Genomic DNA, 14,362 nt, shown 5'->3' on the forward strand with positions numbered 1-14,362 from the left:
ATGCAACAACAAACTTTGGCCGAATGCGCGCGTGTAGCAAACCTGAAATCGCGATAAATGCTATTCTCTGTAGGCCCGGATTGTAGGCATATCCGTAATTTTTGCCAGGCCACAGCCTTGATCCTGGGACAAATCTGACGCATTTTATTATTAAGGACATGTTTACAATGGATGTTCTATGCCTCTGAATGTGCCAAAAGTATACACAAGCCATAGCAAACGCAACTGATATTCAGACGGTCGTTCAAATTACCAAACAACCTACAACGAGGAAGTCCTTAACCTTTGACCGTCGTTTCACCCTTTGTAACATTACACTTTAAAATAGTTCAATTTACAAAATGATTCACCAAGCCAATGTTTAAACTTCGTTATAGACATTATATCCGTGACATATGTAAGAATCATAGTACTTGTTGATTGATCGTACTCTTAAAGGGACCGCTGGCTAGTGGAATCCCCATCCCTTCACTTTAGGCAGTTGCGTATTAATTCCTGTGTGGCACAGATACTGCACTGCGCGCCAAAAATTCCGAATTCCACTGGCCTTCGCATCGTAGCCGAGGCGTTATTGACGATCGTATCAGCGCTTACGATTCCGTACTCCGGCACAAGTCGACAGTAATGGCTTCCGTCACCGATGAAGAATTACTTCGCAAGCAAGAACTGGTTATGTACCTCAACGATAGCTATTCACGGGTCAGATAAGATGCAAGTTGCAACCGACGTCTTGGAATGAACATCCACAAATGAAACGTAAGTTTGTTTTTGCATATTCCATGAAAGATTTCAAAGTTATGATTTAAACCGGGCTTGTTTTTACCTCTAAGCATATCGATTAGCTTAAACCATTTTTGGTAACATACATGCGTTTGAATATTGTCGGAAAAAGTGAAAATTTCCTTGTCACAACTATTCGCCATTGTCTTCGACATACCGCTACACCATGGACGGGTGCACCAGCGAAAATATTGATAGCACTGCTTGCTACTCATTGACATTATCAATGATCATTGCCAAGGATGTAACAAATTAGCCTTCAATTTCATTTTATCAGGCTGAACTGATGTGTGCTTGTCCCTTTCGTATGTTTATCGTGTTTGTATGGCTTTTCACGACCGCGAATGAATGTGTTTCCCCGAAATCGTCCGTGCTGGGTGAATAATCAAATGTGTTTTCTTAGCTCCACTGTGTCAGCGGGTCGGCGACGAGGAGCTTTTCTAAGAGTAGCCCTAAGTACAGGTATGTGTGTTCCCGGCGTTATACGGCCTCCACCACTAGCTAGCCCTGCAACGGTCTATGCATAACTGGGGTTGTTGCAGCGAGATTCAAAATGGCGATCCCCATGGGTAAACAACTTGTCGAGTACGTTATGTTTCAGAAAACGAGCGGTTTTGGATGTTAGGAGAAGTTAATCGCATCTTTCCGTGGGTCAGTAAGGAGGTTAAGGTAGGCAGGGAAAGGATTTTGCCCCGATAGAGCAGAATTTCAGCCAAAAAGACAGCGTTTTCGTTGCAGTCCTCATCCGGACTGCAGAGACCCCAGTTACATGTATGTCCATAGACCGTTGCAGGGCTGTGACGGATAAGTTATAATGCTGGGAACACACAGACCTGTACGCAGGGCTATTCTGAGAGGTGGATCATGGATGCGTCGTCCGGTGTACGTCGTCCGTAGTCCGCTGTGCATTTAATAACTCCTTGCTATTGTCCATCCTGAACGGAAAGATGGCAATCATTTAAATTTTGTCATCCATCAGTTCACAGGAAAATTGCATTTAATAACCCTTTGTCATTATTGTATAGGACGGAGACTGTATAGGACGGAGACACCAACAAATAGCTGCAACAAGAGCTATTGCCACAGTAAAGAGATGCCCATTTTACCAGAAAAAGTGAGTAAAACTGCACATTTGTTTCACGCTACCTTTCTGTATGATTTTCAGGCAAACTGACTTGCCACAGCTTATTTGCAGGTATCCTCATGCCATTCTTTCAATAACAAACATACTGTTTCATGGATGATATTTCTTGTTTATGTTGATAATATAACCTCAAACTGGCAACTTAGATGATTTTATACAGACACATACCTCACAAATCCTTTGGCCAAAATGGTTGATTCTGTTATTCAAGGCAAATTTATGTTTCCACAGCATGATTTGAACTTGGGTCCTTTAACATTGCTTACACAAATTTTGTGAGCCATCTTGTCACTCAAGACGGGTAAATGTTAAACTGATTCATTTTCAGCAAATAACTTCCTGTACAAATGTGACTATTGACTTCCACTTACTGGTAATAGATACTTATTTGTTTCTTTTTCAACAGATGGTCCAGGACATAACATACTTGATACAGAAAATGCCTTCAGCTCCACAAATTAACAATGGATTCTCTGAGTACAATGTGTAAGCAGAATGAAGACTCAGATATGAAATTCAAAGAGCGGATATATAAAAGGTGATCAAGTATCGTTATGTGCATTGATAATAATTACATCAGGCATGAATGTTCCTCATCTTTCCACATATTACACTAATACTTTGGGTTTTGTTTAAATTTCAGCTGTTATTACATATCTGTGACATATTATCTTTGTCGTGGTCACACAACAGACAGACATGTTTAAACATTTTATTGTTATAATCAATCATATGAGGGGAGCCACTTGCTTGCACCTGGTTTATGATATTGAATCTTAGTCTGGTGTATCAAAACATAATTAGCCATTTCCCTTATTTTTAAACAGGCATCAAACATTTTTGGTTCTCAAGAGTGTCTTTGGTGGACAAACTGCAGTTGGAAAAATGGTAACAGTTGTGACGTAAGTATTTCTTGTTGAAAAAACTTGTTACTGTGATTCAGTACAAACTAGTCAAGGCACATAATGTGCCTTGACTAGTTTGCTCTGACATTTGGTGTAAGTTTTAGCAATTTTCAATCTTCATTGTTGTGTGTACAAACTGCAGTTTTGATAGCTATATAACAGTCTCTTGAATACCAGTGTTCTGCTTGACAATGTACTGTGTACATGCTTAACAACCATTGTTATTGTTGACAAATGAATTCTATTCCAGACTGAAATTAGATTTTTAACAATAACCATGCTGTACACATATGAACTGGGTTGATAATGTATGTTAGACATTCATTATGCCTTAAGAAGTAGAACAAGAAACTGCAGTATATACACACAACAAAACTACTTGAAAATTGCCAAAGGCTACAGCTGATGGAATTTCATCATGCTGGATTTATAATTTCTGTCAGATTCAGTAGAACGATGTCCGTGTAACCCTACACTGGAAATCTCTCACAGCCCTGTTACATTCTGAGGGCTGGTTCAGGGATGTGCACATACCTGTACCAGCTCTGAGAAGCTACAGAGACTACCAGCTATTAAAATAATATCCTCAGTATAGTATAGTCAGAAAAATAAGTAGCACAGCTGCATTTCACATCCATGTACCTAGTGTGTCAACAGTCCTGTACAATAGTTTTGCAAATAGTACATGTAACATGGGTTTGAAAAATGGGCTTGAAAATATTCTTCCAAATCAACCTTGTGGAAGCAATGTGTACAGTTCTGTAATAGGCAAATTGCAACATAACTTGTACATGAATGTCTGCATAGGCACAATTGCACTGTGTGTTTACAATAAGGCTGGTACAGGGAGGTAAGCTTTTATGTGACAAGGGTAAAAAGGGGCTGAAAATTTCACAGGTGGTATGTGGATGTGTTCATCACTGTGCCTCAAATGCTGAACACAGGTCCTGGTACAGGGAGGTGATCATCACTTCTGGTACATGCATATAGTGCTAGGCATGTCACATACCTACAGCACACATTCATATATCAGGGATGTGTATAAAATTACCCTGCTACAGTGTTGTCAGGTACATGGGTGGTACACAGAGTGTCAAAGCTGTGCTAGGATGTTGTACAAGGACATGGCCATGCCAAATATGCATTTGTCAATTATTTCAAGATAAGGGACGATTCAGAATTTACTTCCAGGGGGGGGGTGGAGGATTTTCAGGGGGGGCCACCCATTTTTCCCAAGAAAATTTAGGGGGGGCCAGACAAAAATACCACAATCTTTTAGGGGGGGCCAAGGAAAAAAAACATCAATTCAATATTTGCCCAGAATTTCTGATCTCTACAAAAGAGAACCATAGACGCTACCTGGGTGACAGATAAACTCAACATGTTTAGTTAAACTCCTTTAGCTGCCAAATTCGGTAATATTCACAGTGGTTTGTTTTATGCATCTATAGCAGTATCTTGTTCTCCTCCCTGAAGCGTTATGAAATGTCCAGTATTTAGCATGTCAATACAAACCATACAGTGAACAGTCAGGATTGTTTTTGTTGAAAAGAGATCTCAGATCAAGTCCAGACTAGAATTCATTTATCAACAATAACAATGGTCATTTATGTTCACACTGGTATGTTGCTAAATACAGCATTGGGTGTTCTATGTAGTGATAGAATAACAAACAAATGCTGATACACAGAGATGAACATTGAACAAATGCTAAAAATTACAGCAAATGTCTTTTTAAGGTTGGGTTTACCTTGTAGCTTGTAAAGCAGTTGAAAGTTGCATGATAAAGAAGTGTTAATATATGCAAATGTATGCAAATCACCCGATTTCTTGGCTTCTTTTGCCTCCCAATTTCAAATTTCGGAAGAATTTAACTCCACTCCGGCTGGGTCAAATTTTCTGAAATTTCACATTATGTTTTTTAAATGCTATATAACACAACAACTATCAATTGGTTTTGTTTGGCAATAAAGCTCTTACATTTTAATAAGAGGCATTTTTAATAAGAGGCATTTTAATTTTGCTGATCATGATTTTAATCAATTATTAGAGTGTCAGTCTTTAAACCCCTACAATTTTAAAATGAGGATGGATAATGCCAAATAAAATAGTTGTTTTTTCTACATGAATACTCTCCTTTCAAGTGAAATATTACATTTCAGAAAATACTGTCTAGATTTTGACTTAAATAAATTTTTATCATTAATACAAAAATTGAGGTTTTTTACCCCAAATATACACCCACTTCATCCTTTGAGTAAACTACCGCTACTGCTACTCTTCTTTTCTGCTCCTTTTTTCTATGTTTCATTCTCATCAATTTTACCCTTTCTAAATTTTTTAAATGTTCTACATAACTTTTTACAGTGCTTACATCTACGATAAACTTTTTGAAAATAAATTTATGGCCGTCTCATCTTCAAGGTGCTTTTCAACGAATAGTTTTTTAATGTTGAAATAAAAATATTATGTATTACTGTCAAAAATATATGGTGAAAAATTTACAAAAGGGTTGATTTTCCAATAATCCTGTATGTGCATCCAGAAGATCATGTGGCACTGCGCCAATGCTATGGTGTCGGATTGTTGAAATATTGTGTACACAAGAAATTTGCTGTAGTCCAAGAAGTGATCTCAGTGTGTATGAGGCTAGGAGAAATGTGGATAGGCTTACACATTGTGTATTGATGCTAATACTTATGTGTCCCATTCATTCTGATATGTATAATCAAAGATTTCACAGTGGCGGCTGGCAGAAAAGGCAAAAAAACAAATTAACATTATTGTTTCGTGTCATCTGAAAACATGCGCATCATGACTATTTTAAAATTAAAGTTTGTTAAAAAAATTTGAAATACGCATGCTCTGTCAATTTTGAAAAATACTGCTGACAAAATGTGAATTTTGACTTGCACAGGGTTGTCTGCATTTTAATATGAACATTGGATTGTGAATGGAATGAGCAGAATAAAATGTGAATTCATGTTTTGGATAAGGTGTTTTGTCCAAGAAATGTTCTAAAATATTCCTCAGCATTTTTGCTTTCAGTGGCAGCTACTTGGTTTTATGATAACCAAATTAGAAAAAAAAGAGAAAATTAAAAACAAGTTGGCTTTCACCAATTTTAATTCCTAATGTTTAAAACTTTCACCGTGAGTCTGCAAATATTCAGCATCATCAAATGAAAATGTATGCTGAACGTGTGCATGTACATGTACATCTCACTTTCCACAAATATCTAGATATCTGCAAATGATGTACCATTATACTTCAAGATATATATCACTTTGCCAATTATCTGCACCCTGATTTTCTGTTCACCATTTCTAACTGACATCATTGCTTGTCTTTGTGTGCATCATATGTATCAGTGAGACATAACGAAAAAAGTATTCATATTTAGTAATTAACTTTTCTTTAGAAATTTACAACCAGATATGTTTATTGCTACCCTTTCCAAAAGTGTGCCACTTGCAGTCCCTGCAAATCATTCTTTTTATAGTCACATAACCCTGAAATGATTTGTTATATCATCCATTAATGTCAACTAGGCCCTACAGTTCCTGCAACTTGTTAGACTAGATATGTCTATAATGTACCGTATAAGCATGCATGTATATATTAGGGGGGGCCATGGAAAAAAACAGGAAAGATGAGGGGGGCCATAGATTTTTTCTATAATTTACTAGGGGGGGCCATGGAAAAAAATCACCGAGAAAATAGAAAATCCTCCACCCTCCCCCTGGAAGTAAATTCTGAATCGTCCCTAAAAGGCTGATATGACTATCAACCATACCCTCATTCACATAAATCATGTTTACTTTGTAGATTATGGCTTAGTTCTGTTGTTCTGATCTCAATTAGCTACAACTTGGGGGCTTTCTGCCAGCATTTTTGTTCTGCTTATCAACTGCAGTTTCCCATTCAAGTCATTGAAGCATGATGAAATCCTCAATGTTTAGCTACTCAGTACAGTATGTACAGGTAGCATTGTTATTGTTGAAATTTCATTTAGGGGTGGACAAGAATTCATTTGTCAATTATAAAAATGATAAAAATACAGGCTATGTTTACAAACATAATACTTGGCATTTTAGTATGCTGAGGAAAGTAGGCCAAGAAACTGTAGATGATAAACAGTAGTGAAATACTGAGAAGTAGCTAAAAGTTACAGTTAATGGAGCCTCATTTACTTATTTCAAACTATATACATGTGAAGTATATCATCAATGATTGCTGTTGCATAGCCAGAGTGATAAAATGCTTTCTCAAAGTCTTTCCAACTTCTTTGCAAGTCTCAAAAGCACATTGCACTGTGACTCTAATATATCTTGCCTTGTAATATATTCATTTTGATATTCTGGATTTGAAATTCATTATCATGATATTCAAACCATAGTTTTACACATTTTTGCCAGTGCAGTGATGCAGCAAGGCCTATGACATTGACAATAACTTGTAAGAGCTATCTTTTTCATGCTAAGAGACTTTACCCTGAGTAGTCATGTCAGATTATTGGTGCACCAAGAAAGACTTGATAATAGTGTACCTTCAGTCAATTATGTGTTTAAGAACATGACTGTAATTTAGAATGCTGCCAATGAACATTCCAATATACTTGCACAAATTCCCTAAACATACCAGTAGATAGGCCTTGCTGTCATTGTACTAGTAGCTTGGCACTGAGTGTTTTACCATGATCTAATCTTGTGCCTCAAATTTTAAATGTTTACATCTTTTATATTCCAGGATACTGGAAAACTACGAGGAAGAGATGCAAAGCAGCAGCCCTGTTTAGGTATGCTCGTCTATGAAGGAGCAAGCAGTTTGTGTTGTTTCTTGAAGGTGTAATATTCTGCAGCATGGAAAGAGACAATGTTATGCTGGGTTTGCTTAGTTATCTAGGGTTTCAAAGTTTAATTACATCAGATGTCTGAAAGGAACTTGTCAATTTGTAGAGTACTTCTGGCTTGACAAAGCTGGGATGTGAACTAAATGTGCTGACAATTATGAGTGGTCTGTAATGCGCAGGGGATTTCCCGGTGAAACAGCTAACAATTTTGCATCAGATGCATGAGGTAAACTTTATAACATCAAATTATGTTATCAGTATGATCTTACAAGTAGCATTCATAAGAATGTCATTTTCAGGGAGTATACCCTTGTAAGTATTAGATTTAATTATGTTGCAACAATTAATGTTTCATTTCTTGTAAATTGCAATAAATGTTTATCTGAAATTAATTTTGATGATTGTTGTTGTTGTTTTTTAATGTAGCTTGCATGCAGGATTTCTAACTATTTCAGGTGTTGTTTGTGTTTCAGATATTTTACAGTCCTGTTTTGTGTAGCTCCATCACATAGAGGACCCAATAGGCCATTCCATGGTATGATAATCCTCCCCTGTGTCTGCAAAATTTGAAGAAATCCAATTTGAATTTGAAGGATGGTCAGAAATAATTATCCCTCCCCACCCTACCCTCCCACCCCCCGGCAATATGGCTAATATTGAACTGGTTTGTCAGCAAGCCATACGAAAGCCCTAGAGTGGCATGTCTGCAAGCCAGCTTGTAATGGCTTGTTGGTAAACCAGAGGAATCCTTATAGTGGCTTGCATGTAAACCATAATTAGTCAGAAATTGGTTTGTTGGTAAGCCACATTGCAGTAATATTGGCTTATCTTTAAACCAGATGGAACCAGAATTGGCTTACTGTTGAGCCAGAGAAGTGTGGTATTGGTTTACAAATAAGCCACTGTTCAGCATTATCTGGTATATGGGCAAGCCACAGTATCTAAAACATGGCTTGCTAGCAAGCCTAGTTCAGATAAGAGTGGAATGCCTGTAAACCATTGTTCAGTGCTAACTGGCTTACTGGCAAGCTGAAGTGATCTCTACTTGGCATGTATATATGCCGTATCAAAACCCAAACTGGCATGCACAGAAACCAGACTTGGCATGCCAGAAAGCCAAATATAAGCCAAAATTCACAACTCGAAACAATCCGTTTACTGACAAACAAGCCGGTTTATTTTTGGCTTGAATTTAGCTGGCTGGCAAACCAGAAAAATTTGCAGCGTAGTTGAAGAAGAGTTTGTGTCAAATGACGCTCATGACAGTGAAACATTACTAAACAAGATCAGGCCAGAGAGCAACACATGGAAGAACACATGGAAATTTTTGAATTCTTGCATATGATAATAATCAAATGTTAAACAAAAAGATGGGGTCACTATGCTTGATTTTCTAAATTTTCACATTCTTGTCATAAAATAATACAAAAGTAAAACTTTGAACAGTAAAGACGAAATGAAAAAATATATGACTAAATGGAATTATTTATTTGTTAACCGAATTTGTAATTCTTACATCCAAAATTTCAGAGATGAAAACATTTATTCATTACAACTTCGCCGATGCTAACTAGCCATGTATGCAACCCCGAAATTTCGGGGTTAGTTAATATGCTAAGCCGGCGGAAGGTGTGAATCACGTACACATCGATAATACCAAAATCAAACGACACGAACAGCATTTGCATGCAAGCCAGTGTGTGGAAACCGCGACTATTTCTCCTGTAAAGTTTGATCATGGAGGTAGAAGGAGAGATCTCCTTCATGGTTTGATTGAATATTATTTTCGTCACAGTCCCTCTACAAGGGACTATGGTTTCGTGGTATTTTCGAATTCTGACACCACATGGCAATTGCGATGCGACATCGGTACAAAAGAACTGAAAAGACGCTTCATTGTACCAACACCTTGCACAAAAGCTGAAAATGGTCGAACGACGTAAGCACGGTCATTCCACAAAAGCGAGTGGAATGACCGTGGCGTGCAGACTTCGCTCGACTTCTATAGCTTGTAGACTTGACTGCTACTAAAGTTCATATTTTACAAGTATAATCCTACTTTCTTTCGGTCCGTACTTATGACGACATAGCGGAAGCTGTACACCTTACCTCATCCCACCCAACAAGAAAAAACAGAGACATTGTCTATGTATTCGACTCAAGTGCATTGCATCCTGATGTAGCCTCGCCAGTCGCAATCATTCTATCAAACGTTTGAATCAGACAAGGACTTCCGTCAGAAGAAAATCGTAATGAAAATTTGTACCATTCTTGAGGTTGCTAATTCAGCAAACAACACAGACGATAATTGTCATTGTCTCACAGTCTTCAAACACTCCCAGCAGAAAATTTACATCAAGCAGTGGAGAACGAATTCAATTTTAAATAGCCAAGTGTAGGTAAAGCTACATCCGAATAAAAATAAAATAAAATACAAAATTGAGAGTCCCTTGATGACGCCGATTTTTTTTATGCCGGTGTTAATGAGGGGGCGGCGGGCCTCGAACGGAATGATGTTAATTTTCAGTCGTAGATAAAGGTTTTCGGTTCAGACTTTGATTTACTTTTGAATTTGTGGTGATTCGGACTCAATATTGGCTGCATCAAAGGGTTTAAAGTGTAAGATGAACGCTCATGACTACGGTATTTACGAGCTGGTCATTAAACCACGGTGACTTCATCATAATTTTGAATCCTATCTGCGGACGGCAGTGGATCACGTGGTTCATGCTGCTTATCCCTCGCCAATTGCCCTTGGCGAAAGGTTAGATCATGTTTTGTCTAAATAATGCATCAAAACATTGCAAATTTGTTGAAACAACATTTGATGGACATTCATGATGGATTCATGGAGCATGAAAAGGTGTCGAAATTATTCCTCTGGTAGTGATTCGCATGCTTTTACAGAACTCGCTTTTACGTTGTTAGCCTTTTCTATTCAAATTAGATAAACATAATTATGCCAGCATAAGCCGCATAAACGCTAGAAGCGAGGACTGCGTTCCTTTTTGAACAGAGCTTACAAACTGCAATTTACCGGTGGTACACATTATGTTTGCCCCTAAGATAAAAACACAGTGAGAGTGACAGTCACTGAAGGAAGACAATTTTCACGAAAACAAGGATATCTCTCACTGCGAGTTGTCGTTGAAAGGCAACCAACGCCAATATCGTAATCCCCATCCTCTGTTACTGCAGACATGCCTTCAAATTACTAACTTAAAGTTGAAACAGTTTTGTGTCCATCGCTGATTTTTTTAAAGGGATATATATATATATATATATGTCACTTTAAAGGGATATATATATATATATATATATATATATATATATAATATATATGTCACTTTAAAATCTTATCATTTAATGGCCAAAACAGTGACCAATGAAATTTAAATTCCATTTCAACATAAATGTTGGTATTTTCGTCCTGTATGTGTAGCGTAGCCTCCGTCGATAAATTTCACTGAACGAACGCGGCGAACAATGATTGCTTCCTTCTCCCTGTTTCTCTTCTTCTCTTTGTCCATCTGCATTCTCTGTCTTATCTTCATACACAGTCGCTGTCACAAAGAGAATCTGTCTATCAACCCACATGATCTATCTATCTAGCTATTTGTCTGTCTGTTTTTTTACTTATGCTAATGGAAACTACTGGTCGAGAAGTTTTATAGCTTGTACCTTTGAGAAAAAAACACTTCGAATGACAATCACTGGAAGAAACTGGATTGCGAAATGAATTGCCCGGTCAGATTCCGTTGTCGGACAAAGACGATGTCGTTTGTGTGACACTTTTTTTAAAGAGGACAAGGCGACATTTCACTTTATATGATATCCGATATTTACGGCTACTAGACTATACAATATCGAAATTAGATCGATAATATCGTGTAAATATCGGAGATTTCACTGATTCGGCGTGCTGAGACACAAGGCAAGTTAGTTTTAGTATCGTCTAGTATCGATATTAGAGTCACCAGATCGCCGATAAATATCGGGTATACATATAGAGATTTCACAGATCCGGCGTGCCGAGGCACGAGGCAAGTCATTCTAGTATCGTCTGGTATCGATTTTAGAGTCCCCAAATCGGCGAGAAATATTGGGTAAATATCGGTGATTTCACAGATCTGGTGTGCCGAGGCACAGGGCAAGTCATTCTAGTATCGTCTAGTATCGATATTAGAGTCCCCAAATCGCCGAAAAATATCGGATAAATATCGGAGATTTCACAGATCCGGCGTGCCGAGGCACAAGGCAAGTCATGCAAGTATCATCATGGAAATTTGCGGTGTAAATTTTCTTCTGTATTACTGTTTGATGCGGACCATCGCTGGTGCAGTCAGCCAAAAATAAAGTCGTAGTCTTACACCATGGAGCTAGAAACGGATCTGACTCCATGCTTACACCGATACGTTGTACCGCTGTATAATTTATACGTTGTACCACTGATGATTTATACACGTCTAGGTACACATAATCAGGTACCAATGTACTCTTGCATTGCATGACCAAAACAGTCCCTCCTCCAAGCAAGAAACGTCCTTTTCAAGCTCCATGGGTCAACCCATGGAGGTAAGGGTCAGCTATAGTCCGTATCGTGTTGAGGACTTGAGGGTGAGCATATCATGGTCCACATTGCCATAATGCTGGCCAGAAAATTCATCGTCAATAATCCCCTCATTAACTAATACTGTGAGCAAACTAACTTCATTTACACTTCGCCGCGAAATGCATACAGGTGGCGCTTTTCGCATCTGATTAACAGGCGTTAATAGGTGTCAAGTTAGCATCGGGGAAGTTGTAATGTGATGCACTATTTTAACCTTCCAGTATTGTCAATTTTGAGTAGCATCTATGTCTTTTACTTTGAAACAAAGTTTGGTAGATCACTGTGCTCAGTTGTTTACAATATGGCAATTAGGCAGAATTCACAATTTGCCTACTCTTTCATGGTCGCCATTTTGTATGCTCTTTGGCAGGAGCAATTGACCTGGCCAGAGTGGGATTAACTCAAATTGGCTTAGACCAATAAATTCAAAAGTTCATTGATGTGTTTTAAGAACTTGTTTTGGGAATATGACTACAGAGAGTGCTAATAACAGGTAGTGTTCAACATCTGTGACCAGAACGGCGCAATACATGTTTATTATTTCTGCACGCAAATCCTTTACAAATATGCAGGCCTGTGATAGTTTTGGGGACTTGAAAAATTTTGATCATATAGAGGAGGGGGCATTTGAATTTGTTTGGGGTATTGAGGGGGGCATCTGAAAAAAAATAAGATTTCATTCGCGATTCCCTCAGCACCCCCCCCCCCCGTAATCGTCATTTGTGAACGCAGCCTAACGTTTATTTATGGGCGCGGGTTCGAGGAAAGCCAAATTAACGGGCTCGGCAACCCTCGCCCGTTAATCTTTGCTTTCCTCTCGCCCTTGCCCATAAATAAACGTTAATGGTCAGCACGTCGCCCGTTATTTCTATTCAATTGATTCACTATCATAGTCTACGAGAAAACTTTGTAATGCTATCTCAATACAAAATTAGCAATATCTATACATTTATAGACTTCTGATTATTGAAATAAATGTCCTTGATAGGAACAGGATGGTTATACTCTGTGTGTTCCTAAATATTTGATTTTGGAATTTCACCGAAAATGTTCACCCACTATACATGGAATTCTATGATAAAACTGTGAATACTTTTTCCAATGAAAAAAATCTTGTTGTATTTGTACGTGCATATACAGACGTTAGATAATGAAAATTATTATACTCGATATGACTAGAGTAGTTTCAAGTGGATGTTAGTGCACGAAATTTGATTTTGGAATTTCACTGAAATGTACATTCACTATGAATATTTTTCCAATACTAAACTAGGTAAATCTCTGTATTTATTTATTCTTGATTATTGATATTGCTGAACTTGTTTAGACTATGGTGGTTAACAGTGGATGTGGGTGCAAGAAATTTGACTTTGGAATTTCACCGAAATGTAGATTCACTGTACATGGTAGCCTATGAGGAAACTGTGAATAGTTTTTTCTAATGCAAAACTAGGTAAATCTGTGTATTTACTTACTCTTGATTATTAATATTTATTTACTAGATTAGACTAGGGTGATTACAAGTTGAGTGCCTGAAACTTATTTTGGAATTTAACCGAAATGTAGATTTGCTATACATCTTAATCTCTGAGGAAACTATGAATATTTTTCTCGAATGAAAAACTAGCTAAATCTGCCTATTGATAGACGTTTGATTATTCATTTTAGGGAGATTAAAAGTGGATATATGTGCAAGCAATTAGATTTTGAAATTTCACTGAAATATTGACTTACTATGCAACAGAGTCTATGAGAAAAATATGAATATTTGTTTATAATAGAAAATTAACTGCATCTGTGCTTTTATAGGTATTTGACAATTGATACAAATGTACTTTATTCAAATAGAGTGTTTCAAAGTTCAGATGCCGACAACAATTATGAAACAGGAATATTGTGTAAAAGTTGTATTTAACTTTTCATGATAATCTAAAGGTGACTGTTAAATATTTTTCCTGACAAAACTTGCTATATCTCTAATATGTAAGTAATAGAAATTGTTCATTGCCCCTTAGTGAGCTTGATTTACATTATAAGACAAACCTGAGAGTTGCCAAGGCAAGATGTTC

General features: G+C 37.5%; 1 long non-coding RNA gene across 2 annotated transcripts; it reads left to right on the top strand.

Moving 5' to 3' along the window:
- The first annotated feature begins 872 nt into the window (after positions 1-872).
- LOC139142380 (uncharacterized) lies at positions 873-8,073 on the top strand. Of its 2 annotated transcripts, XR_011554386.1 has the most exons (4): positions 873-1,449; positions 1,822-1,894; positions 2,331-2,826; positions 7,579-8,073. It is a non-coding gene; the product is annotated as an uncharacterized lncRNA (long non-coding RNA). The 2 variants fall into 2 exon arrangements; XR_011554385.1 differs by having other exon boundaries at positions 873-1,894.
- The last annotated feature ends 6,289 nt before the right edge of the window (positions 8,074-14,362 follow it).

Source organism: Ptychodera flava, chromosome 10 (genome assembly GCF_041260155.1).
Source record: "Ptychodera flava strain L36383 chromosome 10, AS_Pfla_20210202, whole genome shotgun sequence".
Lineage (NCBI taxonomy): Eukaryota > Metazoa > Hemichordata > Enteropneusta > Ptychoderidae > Ptychodera > Ptychodera flava.